At 49.5% G+C, this 22,682-nt stretch overlaps 1 protein-coding gene across 1 annotated transcript in view; it reads left to right on the top strand.

Annotated features, from left to right (window-relative positions):
• Positions 1-4,952: 4,952 nt before the first annotated feature.
• ccnyl1 (cyclin Y-like 1) overlaps positions 4,953-22,682 on the top strand; it is a 212,162-nt gene continuing 194,432 nt past the window's right edge. The window contains exon 1 of the mRNA XM_072482703.1: positions 4,953-4,971. The gene's annotated coding sequence lies outside the window, so the exon portion shown is untranslated. The remainder of the gene's footprint in view (positions 4,972-22,682) is intronic.

Genomic DNA, 22,682 nt, shown 5'->3' with positions numbered 1-22,682 from the left:
TGCACGTTCTCCCTGTGTCTGCGTGGGTTTCCTCCGGGTGCTCTGGTTTCCTCCCACAGTCCAAAGATGTGCAGGTTAGGTGGATTGGCTATGCTAAATTGCCCCTTAGTGTCCAAAAAGGTTAGGTGGGGTTACGGGGATAGGGTGGAGGTGTCGGCGTAAGTAGGGAGCACTTTCCAAGGGCCGGTACAGACTCGATGGCCCGAATGACCTCTTTCTGCACTGTAAATTCTATGATCAATGATCTATTGGGGAGTCCATTACTGGAAATTTTGTAGGCCTTAGATGATTCATCGTGTGCCTTTGGAGCAAGTTTCTCCAGAATCGGTATTATATCTTCCGTTATTAGTTTGTTCGCAGCTGAGATGTTCTCGTCCAAAGTGTCTGCTACTGCAATCTTACTTTCAGTCTCTGCAGACGCCAGCTTAGAGCTTTCACACTTCTCAGTGTCCTGCTCAGACTGAGCATCCCTTGTGATCACCCCGTTACTCTCGCCAAACCACCCAGAATGGAGTTTCACTGTCGTCCCCTTCTGGCTCATCATCCGAGTATTCACGTTCCTCATTGTAATCATGATGGTCATAGTTTCCATCAATGTAATGATCATCATCGCCGTCCTCCCTGAAATATGACACTGCTGGTGGAATTATGTGTTCATGTAGGAAATGACCGATTTTCAAGTCAGCAGCAAGTCTTGCTGCAGAGCTTCCATCGAAGACTCCCATGCTCTGGACCCTCCGGAGAAGTGAAGAAATTGAAGAAGGAGTCATTTAGTACAGTTTTTGTACCTGTTTTGCGAGCAGCCTGACCTTTATGCGGCTGCTTTGTTTTAATGGTTTTCAGTGTGACATTTTTTTCTTCTTCCAGTTGATGTGGCAGCCTGTGCATCCCGTGACTGCAAATACAAAGAAGCCTGCCCCATCAGGCCCCAACTCCATCTGGTATGTACAAAGAAGCCTGCCCCATCAGGCCCCAACTCCATCTGGTATGTACAAAGAAGCCTGCCCCATCAGGCCCCAACTCCATCTGGTATGTACAAAGAAGCCTGCCCCATCAGGCCCCAACTCCATCTGGTATGTACAAAGAAGCCTGCCCCATCAGGCCCCAACTCCATCTGGTATGTACAAAGAAGCCTGCCCCATCAGGCCCCAACTCCATCTGGTATGTACAAAGAAGCCTGCCCCATCAGGCCCCAACTCCATCTGGTATGTACAAAGAAGCCTGCCCCATCAGGCCCCAACTCCATCTGGTATGTACAAAGAAGCCTGCCCCATCAGGCCCCAACTCCATCTGGTATGTACAAAGAAGCCTGCCCCATCAGGCCCCAACTCCATCTGGTATGTTTTTGCGAGTATCTCATTTGTGATGTACTCATTCGGTTCAAACGTAAACTCCAGAGTGAAGCTCATTGGCTGAGAAATGGATCTGAGAAATGTACTCCTACATCTTGTAGATGCTTCAGGATCTATTGATGTGGACACAAAATGTCTGGTGAAGATTTTAGCTACATGGGGCCGGCACGATGGCACAGTGGTTAGCACTGCTGCCTCACAGCGCTGAGGACCTGGGTTCAATCCCGGCCCTGGGTCCCTGTCTGTGTGGAGTTTATACATTCTCCCCTTGTCTGCGTGTCTACATGTTACGCGAGTTTGACCCCAACTCCGTAAGCTGAATTTGGCGAGTATTGTGGAGGAGATGAGAGAGGATTTCAAGAGATGGGATGTGTTGACACTGTCCTTGACTGGGCGAGTGCAAACAGTAAAAATGGTAGCTCTGACTAAATTCTTGTTTCTATTAGAATTTATCTAATAGAAACTTACAAGATAATGAATGGCTTAGATAGGGTGGATGTAGGGAAGTTGTTTCCATTAGCAGGGGAGACTAGGACCCGGGGGCACAGCCTTAGAATAAAAGGGAGTCACTTTAGAACAGAGATGAGGAGAAATTTCTTCAGCCAGAGAGTGGTGGGTCTGTGGAATTCATTGCCACAGAGGGCTGTGGAGGCCGGGACGTTGAGTGTCTTTAAGACAGAAGTTGATAAATTCTTGATTTCTCGAGGAATTAAGGGCTATGGAGAGAGAGCGGGTAAACGGAGTTGAAATCAGCCATGATTGAATGGTGGAGTGGACTCGATGGGCCGAATGGCCTTACTTCCACTCCTATGTCTTATGGTCTTATTCCAGAGTCTCCCAATCTTGCTGCCCAAATCGTTCTTTAAGAAGGTTAGCAAGCTGATCCTAAGTTTTGTGTGAACGGGGGGATTTGAAAAGAGCATGTGCTGGGTAAAAGCTTCCTCATCGTGTGCCAGAAAAAGCCTCATCCTTTATTTTTATAAAATGTTTTTATTGAGATTTTTATCATATACAAAAGGATAAGCGTGGACATACATTAGGAGACAAACGATAAAGTAAAATCTTTACACATTGGTCTGTTTCTATAATTTACATCAGTTGTCTTACATTATTTGAGAAAGGACGTACTGGCACTGCAGAGGAGATTCACTAGGTTAATCCCAGAGCTGAAGGGGTTGGATTACGTAAGGAGAGGTTGAGTAGACTGGGACTGTACTCGTTGAAGTTTAGAAGGATGAGGGGGGATCTTATAGAAACATATAAATTTATGAAGGGAATAGATAGGATAGATGGGGGCAGGTTGTTTCCACTGGCGGGTGAAAGCAGAACTAGGGGACAGAGCCTCAAAATAAGGGGAAGTAGATTTAGGACTGAGCTTAGGAGGAACTTCTTCACCCAAGGATTGTGAATCTATGGAATTCCTTGCCCAGTGAAACAGTAGAGGCTCCTTCATTAAATGTTTTTAAGATAAAGATAGATAGTTTTTTGAAGAATAAAGGGATTAAGGTTTATGGTGTTCGGGCTGGAAAGTGGAGCTGAGTCCACAAAAGATGAATGGCGGAGCAGGCTTGAGGGGTCAGATGCTCCTTGTTCTTATGTTCTTATTATTTACAGTAGAGGTTACTGTTTCCTGCTTTTCGTTGTCCAGTAGCTTTTTGATTCTGGCTGCTTCCCCTGTTCCCCTTCCCACTTTCCTTCTTGCATCCCCCCCCACCCCCCCACCCCAGTCGTCTGGGATGACAGGAAATAGAGTAGTGTTGAATGGTTGCTTTTCCATGTAGAGTATTTAGTGGACTGCCCCAGCGGCCAATATTAAGATCATTGCTTTTTCTTTCTATTAAATGTTTTTTCCCAATTAAGGGGCAATTTAGCGTGGCCAATCCCCCTAGCCTGCGCATCTTTGGGTTGTGTGGGGTGAGACCCACACAGACACGGGGAGAATGTTCAAACTCCACACAGACAGTGAGCTAGGGCCGGGATCGAACCCAGGTCCTCGGTGTCATGATATGCAAACATGCAGCTAATGAACACATAGAATAAGACACGACCAGTGAGCAGTCAGGACACTCAGGGATGGTATCTCACTATAAAAGGATGAGGCACTCACACCCCACCTCTTTCCACAGACCAACATCTGCAGAGTGAGACAGAGTGTATCCTCAGCATCACACCCCAGCACGTGGCTTAGAGCAAGGCTGGCTCAGTTAGACTGAGTTACTACCTTTAGATTAGCAGAGAGTCAAACTCATTGAGAACTGTGCTAATAGTTCAATAAAACACATTGAACTCACTTCAAAGTCTGGAGCATCTTTTACTCAAAACTGCATCAAGTGGCAGCTTGTGTTATTCCAAATTATGTAACACAAGACTCGGTACCGTGAGGCAGCAGTGTTAACCACTGCATCACCGTGCTGCCCGAGATCATTGCTTAATAACTTACACTTCGATGGTCAAGGCACAATTTCTGCTTTTGAAGGTGACACAAACCTTGGAATTCCTATGAACTGTGAGGACGATAGTGATAGACTTCAAGAGGGCATAGGTAGGCTGATGGATATAGACTGACATGTGTCAGATGAAATTTAATGCACAGTTGGGTGAATTGATGCATTTTGGTAGGAAGAATGAGGAGAGGCAGTAAAAAAGCATAGGATACAATTCTAAAGGGAAACAGAGAGACCTGAGGGTATATGTGCACAAATGGCTGCCGTAGGTGTCAGGACAGGTTGCAAAAGTGGTTAATAACGTATACGAATCCTGGGTTTATGAACAGGGGCGTAGGTTGCAAAAGTGACAAAGTCATGATAAATAAAAAGAGAAAATGATGGAAAAGGGCACTGTTAGCACTGTTGCCTCATGGCGGCAAGGACCGGATTCAATCCCGGCCCCGGGCCACTGTCCGTGTGGAGTTTGCACATTCTCCCCATGTCTGCGTGGGTCTCACCCCCACAACCCAAAGATGTGCAGGGCAGGTGGATTGGGTGGGGGAGGGGAGTGGGTCAGGATGAAGGAGGAGTCCTGTAGGGGTTCCAGTCTGAGGGCTGGGGTGACGGCTCCACTGCCACTAGCTCCGGGGAAGTACACGGGGAGCCCGGTGGTACAGGCAAGGTGTGGAATCAGCTGTGGAGACACTTCAAGTTAGAGGGAATGTCAGTGTTGGCACTGCTTTGCAGGAAGCATAGGTTCTCCCAGTGGGCCAGAGAGAAGACAGCCAGGAGTGAGACAGCAAAAAGTGAGTTTGGGAATTTGAATCGAGGTGGGAATTGAATTGAATTGAATCAGTAAGGCAGCTCCTTTTAAATTTCAGGAGTTCAAATTAATTTAAATTAGGCTAGTATTGTGCAGTGTAGGTTAACAAGGGCTGCACCACCCACTCACATAACTGGTTGGCAGTTAAGTGTCAGTCACTTAAATCTACCTTGATCTAAAAGCAGGTGGGGGAGGGGAGTCAATTCAGGACAGTTTAAAAAGAGCCACTTGTAAACTCACTCCCAGTGAGTTCTCCCAGTGAGCAAGAGAAGACACAGCCAGGAGTGAGACACAGCTAAGAGTGAGTTTGGGAATTTGAATCGAGGTGGGAATTCGAAGCTGGGTGTGGAGGAAGTGCTTTTTGTGACTGGTAAGTAGTGTTTCTGTTTTTCTGTTTCTTTTCATTGGTATATTTATTTATTTTTTTCTTCGTTGTTTATTTATTTATTTAAATTTTTGGGGGGGGGAGTTGAAATTGTTGAAGTTAACCAAAGGTTTAAGACATGGCAGGAGATCTCAGACCCTTGTCATGCTCCTCGTGTGCGATGTGGGAGCTCAGGGACACGTCCACTGTCCCTGGCTCCTTCACGTGCAAGAAGTATGTCCAGTTGCAGCTCCTGTTAGACCGCTTGACGGCTCTGGAGCTGCGGATGGACTCACTTTGGAGCGTCCGCGATGCTGAGGACGTCGTGGATAGCACGTTTAGCGAGTTGGTCACACTGCAGGTGAAAGGTACTGAGGGAGATAGTAAATGGGTGACCAAAAGACAGAGCAAGAGTAGGAAGACAGTGCAGGTGTCCTCTGTGGTCATCTCCCTGCAAAACAGATATACCGCTTTGGATACTGTTGAGGGAGATGGCTCACCAGGGGAAGGCAGCAGCAGCCAGGTTCATGGCACCGTGGCTGGCTCTGCTGCGCAGCTGGGCAGGAAGAAGAATGGCAGGGCTATAGTGATAGGGGACTCAATTGTAAGGGGAATAGACAGGCGGTTCTGCGGCCGCAATCGAGACTCCAGGATGGTATGTTGCCTCCCTGGTGCAAGGGTCAAGGATGTCTCGGAACGGCTGCAGGACATTCTGGGGGGGGAGGGTGAACAGCCAGCTGTCGTGGTGCACATAGGCACCAACGATATAGGTAAAAAACGGGACGAGGTCCTACAAGCTGAATTTAGGGAGCTAGGAGTTAAACTAAAAAGTAGGACCTCAAAGGTAGTAATCTCAGGATTGCTACCAGTGCCACGAGCTAGTCAGAGTAGGAATGTCAGGATAGAGAGGATGAATACGTGGCTCGAGAGATGGTACAAGAGGGAGGGATTCAAATTCCTGGGACATTGGAACCGGTTCTGGGGGAGGTGGGACCAGTACAAACCGGACGGTCTGCACCTGGGCAGGACTGGAACCGATGTCCAAGGGGGGGTGTTTGCTCGAGCTGTTGGGGAGAGTTTAAACTAATGTGGCTGGGGGATGGGAACCGATGCAGGAAGTTGGAAGGTAGTAAAACAGGGACAGAAATAAAAGGCAGTAAGGGGGAAGGTATAAGGCAGAGAAGCCATAGTCAAAAATCAAAAAGGGGGACAGACAATATGCGGAAGCACCGGAGGAGGGACTGTACAGGGAAAGGCAAAGGCTACATGTAGAATTTGACTTGCTGACTACGGGCACTGCAGAGGCACAATGGAGGAAGGCACAGGGTGTACAGTACGAATATGGGGAGAAGGCGAGCAGGTTGCTGGCACACCAATTGAGGAAAAGGGGAGCAGCGAGGGAAATAGGGGGAGTGAGGGATGAGGAAGGAGAGATGGAGCGGAGAGAGTGAATGGAGTGTTCAAGACATTTTATAAAAAATTATATGAAGCTCAACCCCCGGATGGGAGGGAGAGAATGATGGGCTTCTTGGATCGGCTGGAATTTCCCAAGGTGGAAGAGCTGGAAAGGGTGGGACTGGGAGCACAGATCGAGGTAGAAGAAGTGATGAAAGGAATTAGGAGCATGCAGGCGGGAAAGGCCCCGGGACCGGATGGATTCCCAGTCGAATTCTATAGAAAATATGTGGACTTGCTCGCCCCGGTATTGACGAGGACCTTTAATGAGGCAAAGGAAAGGGGACAACTGCCCCCGACTATGACTGAAGCAACGATATCGCTTCTCTTAAAGAAGGAAAAGGACCCGCTACAATGCGGGTCCTATAGACCTATTTCCCTCCTAAATGTAGATGCCAAGATCCTGGCCAAGGTAATGGCAATGAGAATAGAGGAATGTGTCCCGGGGGTGGTCCACGAGGACCAAACTGGGTTTGTGAAGGGGAGACAGCTGAACACGAATATACGGAGGCTGTTAGGGGTAATGATGATGGCCCCACCAGAGGGGGAAACGGAGATAGTAGTGGCGATGGATGCCGAGAAAGCATTTGATAGAGTGGAGTGGGATTATTTGTGGGAGGTGTTGAGGAGATTTGGTTTTGGAGAGGGGTATGTTAGATGGGTGCAGCTGTATAGGGCCCCGATGGCGAGCGTGGTCACGAATAGACGGGGATCTGCATATTTTCGGCTCCATAGAGGGACAAGGCAGGGATGCCCTCTGTCCCCATTATTGTTTGCACTGGCGATTGAGCCCCTGGCGATAGCGTTGAGGGGTTCCAAGAAGTGGAGGGGAGTACTTAGAGGAGGAGAAGAACACCGGGTATCTTTGTATGCGGACGATTTGCTGCTATACGTGGCAGACCCGGCGGAGGGGATGCCAGAAATAATGCGGATACTTAGGGAGTTTGGGGATTTTTCAGGGTATAAATTGAACATGGGGAAAAGTGAGTTGTTTGTGGTGCATCCAGGGGAGCAGAGTAGAGAAATAGAGGACCTACCGTTGAGGAAGGTAACAGGGGACTTTCGTTACCTGGGGATCCAGATAGCCAAGAATTGGGGCACGTTGCATAGGTTAAATTTAACGCGGTTGGTGGAACAAATGGAGGAGGATTTTAAGAGATGGGATATGGTATCCCTGTCACTGGCAGGGAGGGTGCAGGCGGTTAAGATGGTGGTCCTCCCGAGATTCCTCTTTGTGTTTCAGTGCCTCCCGGTGGTGATCACGAAGGCTTTTTTTAAAAGGATTGAAAAGAGCATCATGGGTTTTGTGTGGGCCGGGAAGACCCCGAGAGTGAGGAAGGGATTCTTACAGCGTAGCAGGGATGGGGGGGGGGGCTGGCACTACCGAGCCTAAGTGAGTATTATTGGGCCGCTAATATTTCAATGGTGAGTAAGTGGAGGGGAGAGGAGGAGGGAGCGGCGTGGAAGAGATTAGAGAGGGCGTCCTGTAGGGAGACTAGCCTACAGGCTATGGTGACAGCCCCATTGCCGTTCTCACCGAGGAACTACACCACAAGCCCGGTGGTGGTGGCGACACTGAAGATTTGGGGACAGTGGAGACGGCATAGGGGAAAGACTGGAGCCTTGGGGGGGGTCCCCGATAAGAAACAACCATAGGTTTGCCCCGGGGGGAATGGATGGGGGATATGGAATGTGGCAAAGAGCAGGAATAACGCAACTGAAAGATCTGTTTGTGGATGGGAAGTTCGCGAGACTGGGAGCGCTGACCGAGAAATATGGGTTGCCCCAAGGGAATGCATTCAGGTATATGCAACTGAGGGCTTTTGCGAGGCAACAGGTGAGGGAATTCCCGCAGCTCCCGACACAAGAGGTGCAGGACAGAGTGATCTCAAACACATGGGTGGGGGATGGTAAGGTGTCAGATATATATAGGGAAATGAGGGACGAAGGGGAGACTATGGTAGATGAACTAAAAGGGAAATGGGAAGAAGAGCTGGGGGAGGAGATCGAGGAGGGGCTGTGGGCAGATGCCCTAAGCAGGGTAAACTCGTCGTCCTCGTGTGCCAGGCTAAGCCTGATTCAGTTTAAGGTATTACACAGGGCGCATATGACTGGAGCACGGCTCAGTAAATTTTTTGGGGTGGAGGATAGGTGTGCGAGGTGCTCGAGAAGCCCAGCGAATCATACCCATATGTTTTGGTCATGCCCGGCACTACAGGGGTTTTGGATGGGGGTGACAAAGGTGCTTTCAAAAGTAGTGGGGGTCCGGGTCGAACCAAGCTGGGGGTTGGCTATATTTGGGGTTGCACAAGAGCCGGGAGTGCAGGAGGCGAGAGAGGCCGATGTTTTGGCCTTTGCGTCCCTAGTAGCCCGGCGCAGGATATTGTTAATGTGGAAAGAAGCCAAGCCCCTGGGGGTGGAGACCTGGATAAATGACATGGCAGGGTTTATAAAGCTAGAGCGGATTAAGTTCGTTCTAAGGGGGTCGGCTCAAGAGTTCACCAGGCGGTGGCAACCGTTCGTCGAATACCTCGCAGAAAGATAGATGGAATGGAAAAAAGAAGGCAGCAGCAGCCCAGGATCGGGGGGGGGGGGGGGGGGGGGAGGAGGAACCAGAAGGACTCTCAGGGTTGTTAATATATACTGTATAATATGTATAGGTCGTTGCGACAGATAATTATATATTGGACTGTTAAATTATATTTTTGGAGAGTGTTACTTGTGATAAGGCAGTTGCCAATTAGGGTTAGTTTTCATTTTTGTTATTTATTATTTATTCATTTTTTGTTTATAAAATAGGTCATTGTTATTTGTGTTGTTATAATATTGTGTAAAGGATGCACAATGTACTGTGTTGGTTGACCAAAAATTTTCAATAAAATATTTATTAAAAAAAAAAATCAAAAAGGGCGACAGTACAAGGTACAGTGACTGAGGGGAGCTCAGTGAATAGGACCAGGAATACTAAAAGAAATAAAACAGGAAGTGAAAACATTAATGGTAAGCGACGCGGCAGGTTGTTACAGGAAGATATGGGTTCGACGACAAGGAAAATTAGGAGAAAGGTTAAGAGGAAATATAACATAGGAGAGGTTACTGATTGAGGTGTTAAGATTCAGAACAGAGGTAAAAAAGCCAACATAAGTGTACTTTACCTGAATGCTCGTAGTATTTGGAATAAGGTAAATGAGTTGATGGCGCAAATCATTGTGAATGACTATGATTTAGTGGCCATTACTGAAACATGGTTAAAGGATGACCACGACTGGGAGTTAAATATCCGAGGGTATCAAACCTTTCGGAAGGACAGAGTGGATGGTAAGGGAGGTGGTGTAGCTCTGTTATTTAAGGATGACATCCGGGCAACAGTAAGGGATGATATCGGTGCAATGGAGGATAAGGTTGAATCCATTTGGGTGGAAATCAGGAATAGTAAGGTGAAAAAGTCACTGATAGGAGTAATCCATAGGCCACCAAATAGTAACATTATGGTGGGGCAGGCAATAAACAAACAAATAACTGATGCATGTAGAAATGGTACAGCAGTTATCATGGGGGATTTTAATCTACATGTTGATTGGTTTAACCAGGTCGGTCAAGGCAGCCATGAGGAGGAGTTTATAGAATGTATCCGCGATAGTTTCCTAGAACAGTATGTAATGGAACCTACGAGGGAACAAGCGGTCCTAGATCTGGTCCTATGTAATGAGACAGGATTGATTCAGGATCTCATAGTTAGGGATCCTCTCGGAAGGAGCGATCACAATATGGTGGAATTTAAAATACAGATGGAGGGTGAGAAGGTAAAATCAAGCACTAGTGTTTTGTGCTTAAACAAAGGAGATTACAATGGGATGAGAGAAGAACTAGCTAAGGTAGACTGGGAGCAAAGACTTTATAGTGAAACAGTTGAGAAACAGTGGAGAACCTTCCAAGTGATTTTTCACAGTGCTCAGCAAAGGTTTATACCAACAAAAAGGAAGGGCGGTAAAAAGATGGAAAATCGACCGTGGATATCTAAGGAAATAAGGGAGAGTATCAAATTGAAGGAAAAAACATACAAAGTAGCAAAAATCAGTGGGAGACTAGAGGACTGGGAAATCTTTAGGGGGCAACAGAAAGCTACTAAAAAAGCTATAAAGAAGAGTAAGATAGATTATGAGAGTAAACTTGCTCAGAATATAAAAACAGACAGTAAAAGTTTCTACAAATACATAAAACAAAAAAGAGTGGCTAAGGTAAATATTGGTCCTTTGGAGGGTGAGAAGGGAGATTTAGTAATGGGAGATGAGGAAATGGCTGAGGAACTGAACAGGTTTTTTAGGTCGGTCTTCACAGTGGAAGACACAAATAACATGCCAGTGACTGATGGAAATGAGGCTATGACAGGTGAGGACCTTGAGAGGATTGTTATCACCAAGGAGGTAGTGATGGGCAAGCTAATGGGGCTAAAGGTAGACAAGTCTCCTGGACCTGATGGAATGCATCCCAGAATGCTAAAAGTGATGGCTAGGGAAATTGCAAATGCACTAGTGATAATTTACCAAGATTCACTAGACTCTGGGGTGGTCCCGGCGGATTGGAAATTAGCAAACGTGACACCACTGTTTAAAAAAGAGGTAGGCAGAAAGCGGGTAATTATAGGCCAGTGAGCTTAACTTCGGTAGTAGGGAAGATGCTGGAATCTATCACCAAGGAAGAAATAGCGAGGCATCTGGATGGAAATTGTCCCATTGGGCAGCCGCAGCATGGGTTCATAAAGGGCAGGTCATGCCTAACTAATTTAGTGGAATTTTTTGAGGACATTGACAGTGCGGTAGATAACGGGGAGCCAATGGATGTGGTATATCTGGATTTCCAGAAAGCCTTTGACAAGGTGCCACACAAAAGGTTGTGGCATAAGATAAAAATGCATGGCATTAAGGGTAAAGTAGTAGCATGGATAGAGGATTGGTTAATTAATAGAAAGCAAAGAGTGGGGATTAATGGGTGTTTCTCTGGTTGGCAATCAGTAGCTAGTGGTGTCCCTCAGGGATCAGTGTTGGGCCCACAACTGTTCACAATTTACATAGATGATTTGGAGTTGGGGACCAAGGGCAATGTGTCCAAGTTTGCAGACGACACTAAGATAAGTGGTAAAGCAAAAAGTGCAGAGGATACTGGAAGTCTGCAGAGGGATTTGGATAGGCTAAGAGAATGGGCTAGGGTCTGGCAGATGGAATACAATGTTGACAAATGTGAGGTTATCCATTTTGGTAGGAATAACAGCAAAAGGGATTATTATTTAAATGATAAAATATTAAAACATGCTGCTGTGCAGAGAGACCTGGGTGTGCTAGTGCATGAGTCGCAAAAAGTTGGTTTACAGGTGCAACAGGTAATTAAGAAGGCAAATGGAATTTTGTCCTTCATTGCTAGAGGGATGGAGTTTAAGACTAGGGAGGTTCTGCTGCAATTGTATAAGGTGTTAGTGAGGCCACACCTGGAGTAGTGTGTTCAGTTTTGGTCTCCTTACTTGAGAAAGGACGTACTGGCACTGGAGGGTGTGCAGAGGAGATTCACTAGGTTAATCCCAGAGCTGAAGGGGTTGGATTACGAGGAGAGGTTGAGTAGACTGGGACTGTACTCGTTAGAATTTAGAAGGATGAGGGGGGATCTTATAGAAACATATAAGATTATGAAGGGAATAGATAGGATAGATGCGAGCAGGTTGTTTCCACTGGCGGGTGAAAGCAGAACTAGGGGGCATAGCCTCAAAATAAGGGGAAGTAGATTTAGGACTGAGTTTAGGAGGAACTTCTTCACCCAAAGGGTTGTGAGTCTATGGAATTCGTTGCCCAGTGAAGCAGTAGAGACTCCTTCATTAAATTTTTAAGATAAAGATAGATAGTTTTTTGAAGAATAAAGGGATTAAGGGTTATGGTGTTTGGGCCGGAAAGTGGAGCTGAGGATCAAGGACAAATGGAATGAAGAGCTGGGGGCAAAATAGACTGGGGACTCTGGTGTGAGGCGATGCGGTGGGTGAATTCAACCTGCTCCTGCACAAGGATGATCTTGATTCAGTTCATGGTGGTGCACAGGGTACATACGACCCGGGCGAGGATGAGTGGGTTTTTCCAAGCAGTGGCCGCTGAGTGCGACAATAATGGGTGAGGGCCGGCGATTCATGTACATATGTTCTGGGGTTGCGAGAAGCTGGAGACGTACTGGGAAGCCGTGTTGGGGACGTTACCAAGATTGTGGGGTTGGAAGTCAGGCCGGACCCAATGGTGGCGATCTTTGGGGTATCGGAAATGCTGGAGCTGATGGATGGGAAGGGGGCCAATGTTGTGGCCTTCGCCTCTCTAATTGCCCGGCAGAGGATTTTACTGAATTTAAGGTCAGATACGCTGCTGGGGTGGCAGCCTGACTGGGGGACATGTATGACTTTCTCCGGTTGGAAAATTTGAGTTGAGGGGGTCAGCGGAGGTCTTGAAGACACGGTGGGGGTTGTAAAAGAGAATGTTTCAGGAACTATTTGTCATGGGGGTGGGGGGGGGGGGGGGGAGAGGAAGGGAGTAAAAAGGGGGGGAAATTGTTCAAACTGTGGACTGAGTTTGTGGAGTGTGTTTTTGAATATGTTGCTTTTTTTTTACACATGCTTGAAATAAAATTAATGAAACAAAAAGCATTATGGGCCCTACACTTTAGGAAAGATTTACATGATGGAGACAGAAGTCACGGCGTTGAGGATCTGGGCTCGATCCGGCTCTGGGTGACTGGAGTTTGCAACTTCTCCCCGTGTCTGTGTGGGTCTCACCCCCACAACCCAAAATGTTGTGCTGGGTAGGTGGATTGGCCACGCTAAATTGCTCCTTAATTGGGAAAAAAGAATTGGGTACTCCAAATTTATTTTTTTAAATGATGGAGACAGAAGGAGCTGAAGTTGAATCTCCTCCGGCAAGAGAAGGCTAAGAGGAGATTGTGATCGAGATGTTGAATATTATAAAGAGTCCTGACAGAGCAGATAGAGAGAAGTTTCCCATTGATGGAAGGGTCAAGAACCAAAGGACACTGACTGAAGGTGATTGGCAAAACAGCAAAAGACCACAGGCTGCATTCTCTGATTCTGAGGCTATGTCCTGACGCCGGGGTGGGAACAGTGGTGTTTTATGCCTGAAAATTTGGCACAAAACGCCCACCGATCCTCCGTTTCGCTGGGGGCAAGCAGGAAGGCAGCATAGAGCACCCGGCTCTAGCTGCCGACACGGCCCGGAGAGTTGTCGGGTCTGTGGCCGCGCATGCGCACGGACCCGGCCTGCAAGATAGTGCACCCCCCTTTGGCCGGCTCGCGAGCCCTGGACCACCCCCCAACAGTGCCCCCAGCCCCTGACAAAGTCCACCCTGCCCATGGATCGGCCCTCCCCCGACAGAGGCGGCGCTGGACTGAGTCCGCAGCCGTCACGCCGAGTTCCTGACGGGTGATAACACATGCGACCGAAACAGCGGGAACTCGGCCGGTTGGGGGCGGAGCATCGGGGGCTGGGTCTCGGGCAACGTCCTGAGGCCCTCGATACGGCACTTTGGAGAGGACAGAGCATTGTGAAAGTGGCACCGCCCCCGGTTTGGTCGGAAACGCGATTTTGGCTTCAGCACCTGGAGAATCCCGGTCCACATGAGGTAAAAACACTTTATGCAGTGAATAGTTCGGATCTGGAGGAGGCAGATTCAGTGTTGCTTTCAAAAGGGAATTAGTTATATCACCTACAGAAAAAGGGCTATGACGAAAGGATGGAGGAGTGGGACTAACGGAGTTGCTCCCGCAGAAAGCTGACATGGACCCAAAGGGCCAGATGCTGGCATTCCCGCTGCAACGATTCAATGATAAATACAAGCTGTTGTCTGGCAGCATCTCCGGAGAAAGAAACCGAGTAAATGGTTTGAGTCGATGACCTTTCAGTTGCAACTTGGTCATTGACCTGTTTCTCTGCACAGATGCTGCCAGATCTGCTGAATACTTCCAGCACTGTTTTGATTTCAGATTTCCAGCATGCACAGTGTTTGTGTTGAGAACGCTGCTGCTTTGAAGCATGATCAGGTTGTGAATTTAGGATAACCAAATGAAATGACAACATAAATAGATGAAGTGCTACTGTGGAATCCCTCAGCATATGCAAAACCATCACTTCTTATTTGTGGAGACTGTGCGTTCAACCGTGGGCACTGCCTCACAATTATTCTTATTGTGGTAAATTATTTGACTGATTTGTTCTGGCAGGCCTGTCGACTCCCAGCTCTGTCTCAATTATTTCATCTGTGACAGGCTTTCATAAAAGTGAGAGGCTTAAATACACGGCAGGTCAGTTGAACTTTCTGCAGATTAGCAGCGTTGATGTTGTGGCATTCATTCCTTTTTATTCTTCTCCCCCAAAGAAAGGCTTGCATTTGTATAGTACCTTTCACAACCTCAGGCCATCCCAAAGCGATTCACAGCCAATTTAGTCTTTCTTTTTTACATCTGGTCACTCTTGTAATGGATGAAATGTAGCAGCCTGATATACCCTCAATTATGACACGAGAGAGTGTACTCGTAAAACAAAGGCTTTAATAAACAGAGAACTTCGCCAGCCGGAGAGATGAGTGCTCACTGAGCGCCGCCCACAGGACGTCACCTTATATCCAGCCCCTGGGAGGTGGGGCCGGAGGCGGAATCCCCCCGGGGTTCCAAACCCGTCTTAAAGGGACATTACATGCATGATCTTAAAGGCACATTACCCATTCATCACATTTACCCCCGTCGGGGGTGAAGTGGGATTACATGTCCATTCTCTTTGGAGGCCTGATCGTCCTTGTCGACCTTCTCATCTCGGGCGATGGTACGGCAGAATTGGACGTCTTCGATGAGGGTACATCCGGGAGCACGGTGGTCGGAGCTTTTGTGCGGTGCGAGGTAGGGGTTTGGGGAGCAGGGAGGGTAGCTGGGGGTGGCGGTGACATCGCCGGTGTGGAGGAAGGAGGAGGAGGCGCGAGGGGGGCACGCGGTTGGTTGCAACAGGCGGTGTGGGGTGCAAGGGGGAACATTGGAGAGGGGGGGGGCGTTAGTAGGGGAACCAGCGGGTGCCAGATCCCGCAGGGAAACCGTATCTTGCCATTCGTCCGAGGTACGCGACACAGGCGTACTGAGGGTTTGCATGTAGCAGCTGGACCCTCTCGACCAGAGGGTCCATCTTATGGTTCCTCACGTGCCTCCGGAGAAGGACAGGTCCCGGAGTCATCAGCCAAGGTGGAAGCGAGACCCCAGAGGTGGACTTCCTGGGAAAGACAAACAAGCGATTGTGAGGGGTCTCGTTCGTGGCCACACAGAGGAGCGACCTGATGGAGTGGAGCGCGTCGGGTAGGACCCCCTGCCAGCGGGTAGTTGGGAGACTTCTCGACCGTAGGGCCAAAAGTACAGCCTTCCAAACTGTCGCATTCTCCCTCTCCACCTGCCCATTTCCCCGCGGGCTGTAGCTGGTCGTTCTGCTCGAGGCGATGCCCTTGCTGACGCAGTACTGACGCAGCTCATCGTTCATGAACGATGTACCCCGGTCGCTGTGGATATAAGTGGGGAAACCGAACAGGGTGAAGGTGCTGTGCAGTGCCTTTATAATGGTGGCCGAGGTCATGTCGGGGCAGGGGACAACGAATGGGAAGCAGGAGAACTCGACGATGACGGTTAAAAAATAGGTATTACGACTTCCGGGTGCGGCGATGACCAGCTGAGTCGCACGTTTCGGCAGCTCCCTGTGAAACGGACTTTTGGGCTCTTGATAGGAGCCCCAACGGCAATTTTAACGGCTGAAAACACCGTGCGGTCAACCAGAAGGGTGTTCCCCCTGGACACGGATGGAAAAAGGAGAGGAAAGTGGCCGGATTGCAGCGGATCCTTTGGAACAACGGCAAGGAAGGCAAGCAGAAACCAAGATGGCGTCGGAAGGTGGCAGTTTCATATGGGGCCCTGAACAACAAGAGTTTTTGAAACGCTGCGTGGAGGAGATAAAAAAGGAAATGAAGAAAGAGTTGTTGGCCCCGATATTACAGGCGATTGAAGGGCTGAAAGAGGAACAAAAGACCCAGGAGCAGGAGCTTCGGGTCGTGAAGGCGAAAGCAGCAGAGAATGAAAACGACATACAGGGCCTGGTGGTGAAGTCGGAGATACAGGAGGCACACCAGAAACGATCTGTGGAGAGGTTGGAGGCACTGGAAAATAACGCAAGGAGGAACAACTTGAGGATTCTTGGCCTTCCTGAAGGTGTGGAGGGGGCGGACGTCGGGGCATATGTGAGCACGATGCTGCACTCGTTAATGGGAGTGGAGGCCCCGACGGGTCCGTTGGAGGTGGAGGGAGCATACCGAGTTATGGTGCGAGGACCGAGAGCAGGAGAAGCTCCCAGAGCCATAGTGGTGAGATTTCTCCGTTTTAAGGATAGAGAAATGGTCCTTAGATGGGCGAAGAAAACTCGGTGTAGTAAATGGGAGAACGCGGTGATCCGCGTCTATCAAGATTGGAGTGCGGAGGTGGCGAGAAGGAGGGCGAGCTTTAATCGGGCCAAAGCGGTACTTCACAAAAAAAAGATAAAGTTTGGAATGCTGCAACCGGCAAGACTGTGGGTCACATATCAAGGGAGGCACCACTACTTTGAGACGGCGGATGAAGCGTGGACTTTTATTGTAGAAGAAAAATTGGAATGATTGGACTACGAAAATGAACGTTTGGACAAAGTGGTGGGACGAGTGGGGGGGGGGGGGCGAAGAGGGATTGTATGATTAATCCTGCGGTATGGTAACTTTTCTTTCTCCCACAGGTGGTGATGGGGGGAGGTGGGGAGGGAGAGGAGATGGGGCGTTGGCCATGGGAGGCGGGGCCGAGGGAGAGGCGCGGGCTTGGTTCCCGCGCTATGATAATTATGGCGGGAATAGAGAAGCAGGAAGGAGGGGGCGCCGCACGGGGCGAGCCGTGATCACGGGGGGAAGCCGAGGTCAGCCAGAGTTTGCTGACTTCTGGGAACAACATGGGGGGAGTAATTACGCTAGCGGGGGGTCTAGCGGGGGGGGGGAGGGGGGAATTACTGGGTTGCTGCTGCTGGGGAAAGGGGGGAGTGGGTGCGGGAAAGGATGGGCGAGGGGGCACCGTCTGGGAGAAATACAGCCGCGTGGGAACTGGGCGAGAAGCTGGAAAAAGATGATGGCTAACCGGCAAGGGGGGGGGGTGGGAAGCCCCCCAACTCGGCTGATCACGTGGAACGTGAGGGGGCTTAACGGGCCGATAAAGAGGGCACGAGTACTCGCACACCTTAAGAAACTTAAAGCAGATGTGGTCATGTTACAGGAAACGCACCTGAAACTGATAGATCAGGTTAGGTTGCGCAAAGGATGGGTAGGGCAGGTGTTCCATTCGGGGCTGGATGCGAAAAACAGGGGGGTGGCTATATTAGTGGGGAAGCGGGTAATGTTCGAGGCAAAGACTATAGTGGCGGATAACGGGGGCAGATACGTGATGGTGAGTGGCAAATTACAGGGAGAGATGGTGGTGTTGGTAAACGTGTATGCCCCGAATTGGGACGATGCCAATTTTATGAGGCGAATGCTAGGACGCATCCCAGACCTAGAGACCGGAAAGCTGATAATGGGGGGAGACTTTAACACGGTGTTGGAACCAAGGCTGGATAGGTCGAAGTCCAGGACTGGTAGGAGGCCGGCAGCAGCCAAGGTGCTTAAGGATTTTATGGAGCAGATGGGAGGGGTGGACCCGTGGAGATTCAGTAGACCTAGGAGTAAGGAGTTCTCGTTTTTCTCCTATGTCCATAAAGTCTATTCACGCATAGACTTTTTTGTGTTGGGTAGGGCATTGATCCCGAGGGTGAGGGGAACGGAATATACGGCTATAGCCATTTCGGATCATGCCCCACACTGGGTAGACTTGGAGATAGGGGAGGAAACAAGAGGGCGTCCACCCTGGAGAATGGATATGGGACTAATGGCGGATGAGGGGGTGTGCTTAAGGGTGAGGGGATGCATTGAAAAGTACTTGGAACTCAATGACAATGGGGAGGTTCAGGTGGGAGTGGTCTGGGAGGCGTTGAAGGCGGTGGTTAGGGGGGAGCTGATATCAATAAGGACACATAAAGGGAAGCAGGAGAGTAAGGAACGGGAGCGGTTGTTGCAAGAACTTTTGAGGGTGGACAGACAGTATGCGGAAGCACCGGAGGAGGGACTGTATAGGGAAAGGCAAAGGCTGCATGTGGAATTTGACTTGCTGACCACAGGCACTGCAGAGGCACAATGGAGGAAGGCGCAGGGTGTACAGTATGAATATGGAGAGAAGGCGAGCAGATTGCTGGCACACCAATTGAGGAAAAGGGGAGCAGCGAGGGAAATAGGGGGGGTGAGAGACGAAGATGGAGAGACGGAGCGGGGAGCGGAGAGAGTGAATGAAGTGTTTAAGACATTTTATAAAAAATTGTATGAAGCTCAACCCCCGGATGGGAGGGAGAGAATGATGGAGTTTTTGGATCGGCTGGAAATTCCCAAGGTGGAAGAGCAGGAAAGGATGGGATTGGGAGCACAGATCACGGTAGAAGAAGTGGTGAAAGGAATTAGGAACATGCAGACGGGAAAGGCCCCGGGACCGGACGGATTCCCAGTTGAATTTTACAGAAAATATTTGGACTTGCTCGCCCCGCTACTGACGAGGACCTTCAACGAGGCAAAGGAAAGGGGACAACTGCCCCCGACTATGTCAGAAGCAACGATATCGCTTCTTTTAAAGAAGGAAAAGGATCCGCTACAATGCGGGTCCTACAGACCAATCTCCCTCCTCAATGTAGATGCCAAGGTCTTGGCCAAGGTAATGGCAATGAGAATAGAGGAATGTGTCCCGGGGGTGGTTCATGAGGACCAAACTGGGTTTGTGAAGGGGAGACAGCTGAACACGAACATACGGAGGTTGTTAGGGGTAATGATGATGGCCCCACCAGAGGGTGAAACGGCGATAGTAGTGGCGATGGATGCCGAGAAAGCATTTGATAGAGTGGAGTGGGATTATCTGTGGGAGGTGTTGAGGAGATTTGGGTTCGGAGAGGGGTATGTTAGATGGGTGCAGCTGTTGTATAGGGCCCCAGTGGCGAGTGTAGTCACGAATGGACGGGGATCGGCATATTTTCGGCTCCATAGAGGGACAAGGCAGGGATGTCCTCTGTCCCCATTACTGTTTGCACTGGCGATTGAGCCCCTGGCGATAGCGCTGAGAGGTTCCAAGGGATGGAGGGGAATACTTAGGGGAGGAGAAGAACACCGGGTATCTTTATATGCGGATGATCTGCTACTATATGTGGCGGATCCAGCGGAGGGGATGCCAGAAATAATGCGGATACTTGGGGAGTTTGGGGATTTTTCAGGGTATAAATTGAACATGGGAAAGAGTGAGCTGTTTGTGGTGCATCCAGGGGAGCAGAGTAGAGAAATAGAAGACCTACCGTTGAGGAAGGTAACAAGAGACTTTCGTTACCTGGGGATCCAGATAGCTAAGAATTGGGGCACATTGCACAGGCTAAATTTGACGCGGTTGGTGGAACAGATGGAGGAAGATTTCAAGAGATGGGACATGGTAGCATTGTCAATGGCAGGGAGGGTGCAGGCAGTTAAGATGGTGGTCCTCCCGAGATTCCTTTTTGTGTTTCAGTGTCTCCCGGTGGTGATCACGAAGGCTTTTTTCAAAAGGATAGAAAAGAGTATTATGGGTTTTGTTTGGGCCGGGAAGACTCCGAGAGTGAGGAAGGGATTCTTACAGCGTAGTAGGGATAGGGGGGGGCTGGCACTACCAAGCCTAAGTGAGTATTATTGGGCCGCTAATATTTCAATGGTGAGTAAGTGGATGGGAGAGGAGGAAGGAGCGGCGTGGAAGAGATTAGAGAGGGCGTCCTGTAGGGGGACCAGCCTGCAGGCTATGGTGACAGCCCCATTGCCGTTCTCACCAAGGAACTATACCACGAGTCCGGTGGTGGTAGCTACACTGAAGATTTGGGGACAGTGGAGACGACATAGGGGAAAGACCGGAGCACTGGGGGGGTCCCCGATAAGAAACAACCATAGGTTTGCCCCGGGGGGAATGGATGGGGGATATGGAATGTGGCAAAGAGCAGGTATAACGCAATTGAAAGATCTATTTGTGGATGGGAAGTTTGCGAGTCTGGGAGCGCTGACCGAGAAATATGGGTTGCCCCAAGGGAATGCATTCAGGTATATGCAATTGAGGGCTTTTGCGAGGCAGCAGGTGAGGGAATTCCCGCAGCTTCCGACACAAGAGGTGCAGGACAGAGTCATCTCAAAGAAATGGGTGGGGGACGGTAAGGTGTCGGCTATATATAGGGAAATGAGAGACGAAGGGGAGACTATGATGGACGAACTAAAAGGGAAATGGGAAGAAGAGCTAGGGGAGGAGATTGAGGAGGGGATGTGGGCAGATGCCCTAAACAGGGTAAACTCGTCGTCCTCGTGCGCCAGGCTAAGCCTGATTCAGTTTAAGGTATTACACAGGGCACATATGACTGGAACACGGCTCAGTAAATTTTTTGGGGTGGAGGATAGGTGTGCGAGGTGCTCGAGAAGCCCAGCGAATCATACCCATATGTTTTGGTCATGCCCGGCACTACAGGGGTTTTGGATGGGGGTGACAAAGGTGCTTTCGAAAGTAGTAGGAGTCCGGGTCGAACCAAGCTGGGGGTTGGCTATATTTGGGGTTGCACAAGAGCCGGGAGTGCAGGAGGCGAAAGAGGCCGATGTTTTGGCCTTTGCGTCCCTAGTAGCCCGGCGCAGAATATTGCTAATGTGGAAAGAAGCCAAGCCCCCGGGGGTGGAGACCTGGATAAATGATATGGCGGGGTTCATAAAGTTAGAGCGGATTAAGTTCGTCCTAAGGGGGTCGGCTCAAGGGTTTACTAGGCGGTGGCAACCGTTCGTCGAATATCTTGCGGAAAGATAGATAGGGGAGAACAAAGAAGGCAGCAGCAGCAGCCCAGGACTTGGGGTGTGGGGGGTGGGGGGGGGGGGGGGGGGGGTGGCCTGAGACAAGGCAGTTGCCAATTAGGGCTAGTTTTTATTTTTTGTTATTTAATATTTATTTATTTGTTGTTGTTTTCTTTTGTTCTTGTTTAAATAAAAAAGGTCATTATTATCTGTATTGTTATAATGTTGTGTAAAGGATGCACAATGTACTGTGTTGGTTGACCAAAAATTTTCAATAAAATATTATTTAAAAAAAAAAAAAATAGGTATTACGGTTGGTGGACGGGAGGGGCCCTTTGAAGTCCATGCTTAGTCGCTCAAAGGGCCCAGAGGCCTTTACGAGCCTTGCCTGGTCGATAGAAGTACGGTTTGCACTCCGCGCAGATTTGGCAAGCCTTGGTCATGGCTCTGACCTCCTCGGTGGAGTAGGGTAGGTTGCGGGACTTAAGAAAATGGGTGAGCCGGGTGACCCCCGGGTAACAGAGGTCATTGTGGATAGCCTGCAGACGATCCTCCTGCGCGTTGGCGCATGTGCCGCGGGACAGGGCATCTGGGGGCTCGTTGAGCTCCCCTGGGCGATACTTAATATCATACATGTAGGTAGAGAGCTCAATTCTCCACCTCAAGATCTTGTCATTTTTGATTTTGCCCCGTTGCGCGTTATCGAACATGAAGGCGACCGACCGTTGGTCAGTGACGAGGGTGAACCTCCTACCGGCTAGGTAGTGCCTCCAGTGCCGCACGGCCTCCACAATGGCTTGCGCATCCTTCTCGACTGCAGAGTGCCGGATCTCGGAGGCGTTGAGGGTTCGGGAAAAGAATGCTACTGGCTGCCTGCCTGGTTAAGGGTAGCAGCCAGGGCGACATCTAAAGCATCGCTCTCGACCTGAAAAGGGATGGTTTCGTCCACCACGTGCATAGCGGCCTTGATGATGTCGGCCTTGATATGGCTGAAGGCCGACCGGGCCTCAGCCGTGAGGGGAAAAATCGTGGTCTTTATGAGTGGGTGGGCTTTGTCCGCATATTTGGGGACCCACTGGGCATAATAGGAGAAAAGCCCCAAGCACCGTTTAAGGGCCTTGAGACTATGGGGTAGGGGGAGTTCCTTGAGGGGGCGCATGCGGTCAGGGTCGGGCCCTAGGACCCTGTTTTCCACGACGTAGCCGAGGATGGCTAGTCGGGTTGTGTGGAAAATGCATTTTTCTTTGTTGTAGGTCAGGTTGAGTGCCCGGGCGGTCTGG

This window comes from Scyliorhinus torazame, chromosome 2, assembly GCF_047496885.1.
Source record: "Scyliorhinus torazame isolate Kashiwa2021f chromosome 2, sScyTor2.1, whole genome shotgun sequence".
Classification (NCBI taxonomy): domain Eukaryota; kingdom Metazoa; phylum Chordata; class Chondrichthyes; order Carcharhiniformes; family Scyliorhinidae; genus Scyliorhinus; species Scyliorhinus torazame.
This window is presented reverse-complemented; position numbering and strand designations above follow the sequence as displayed.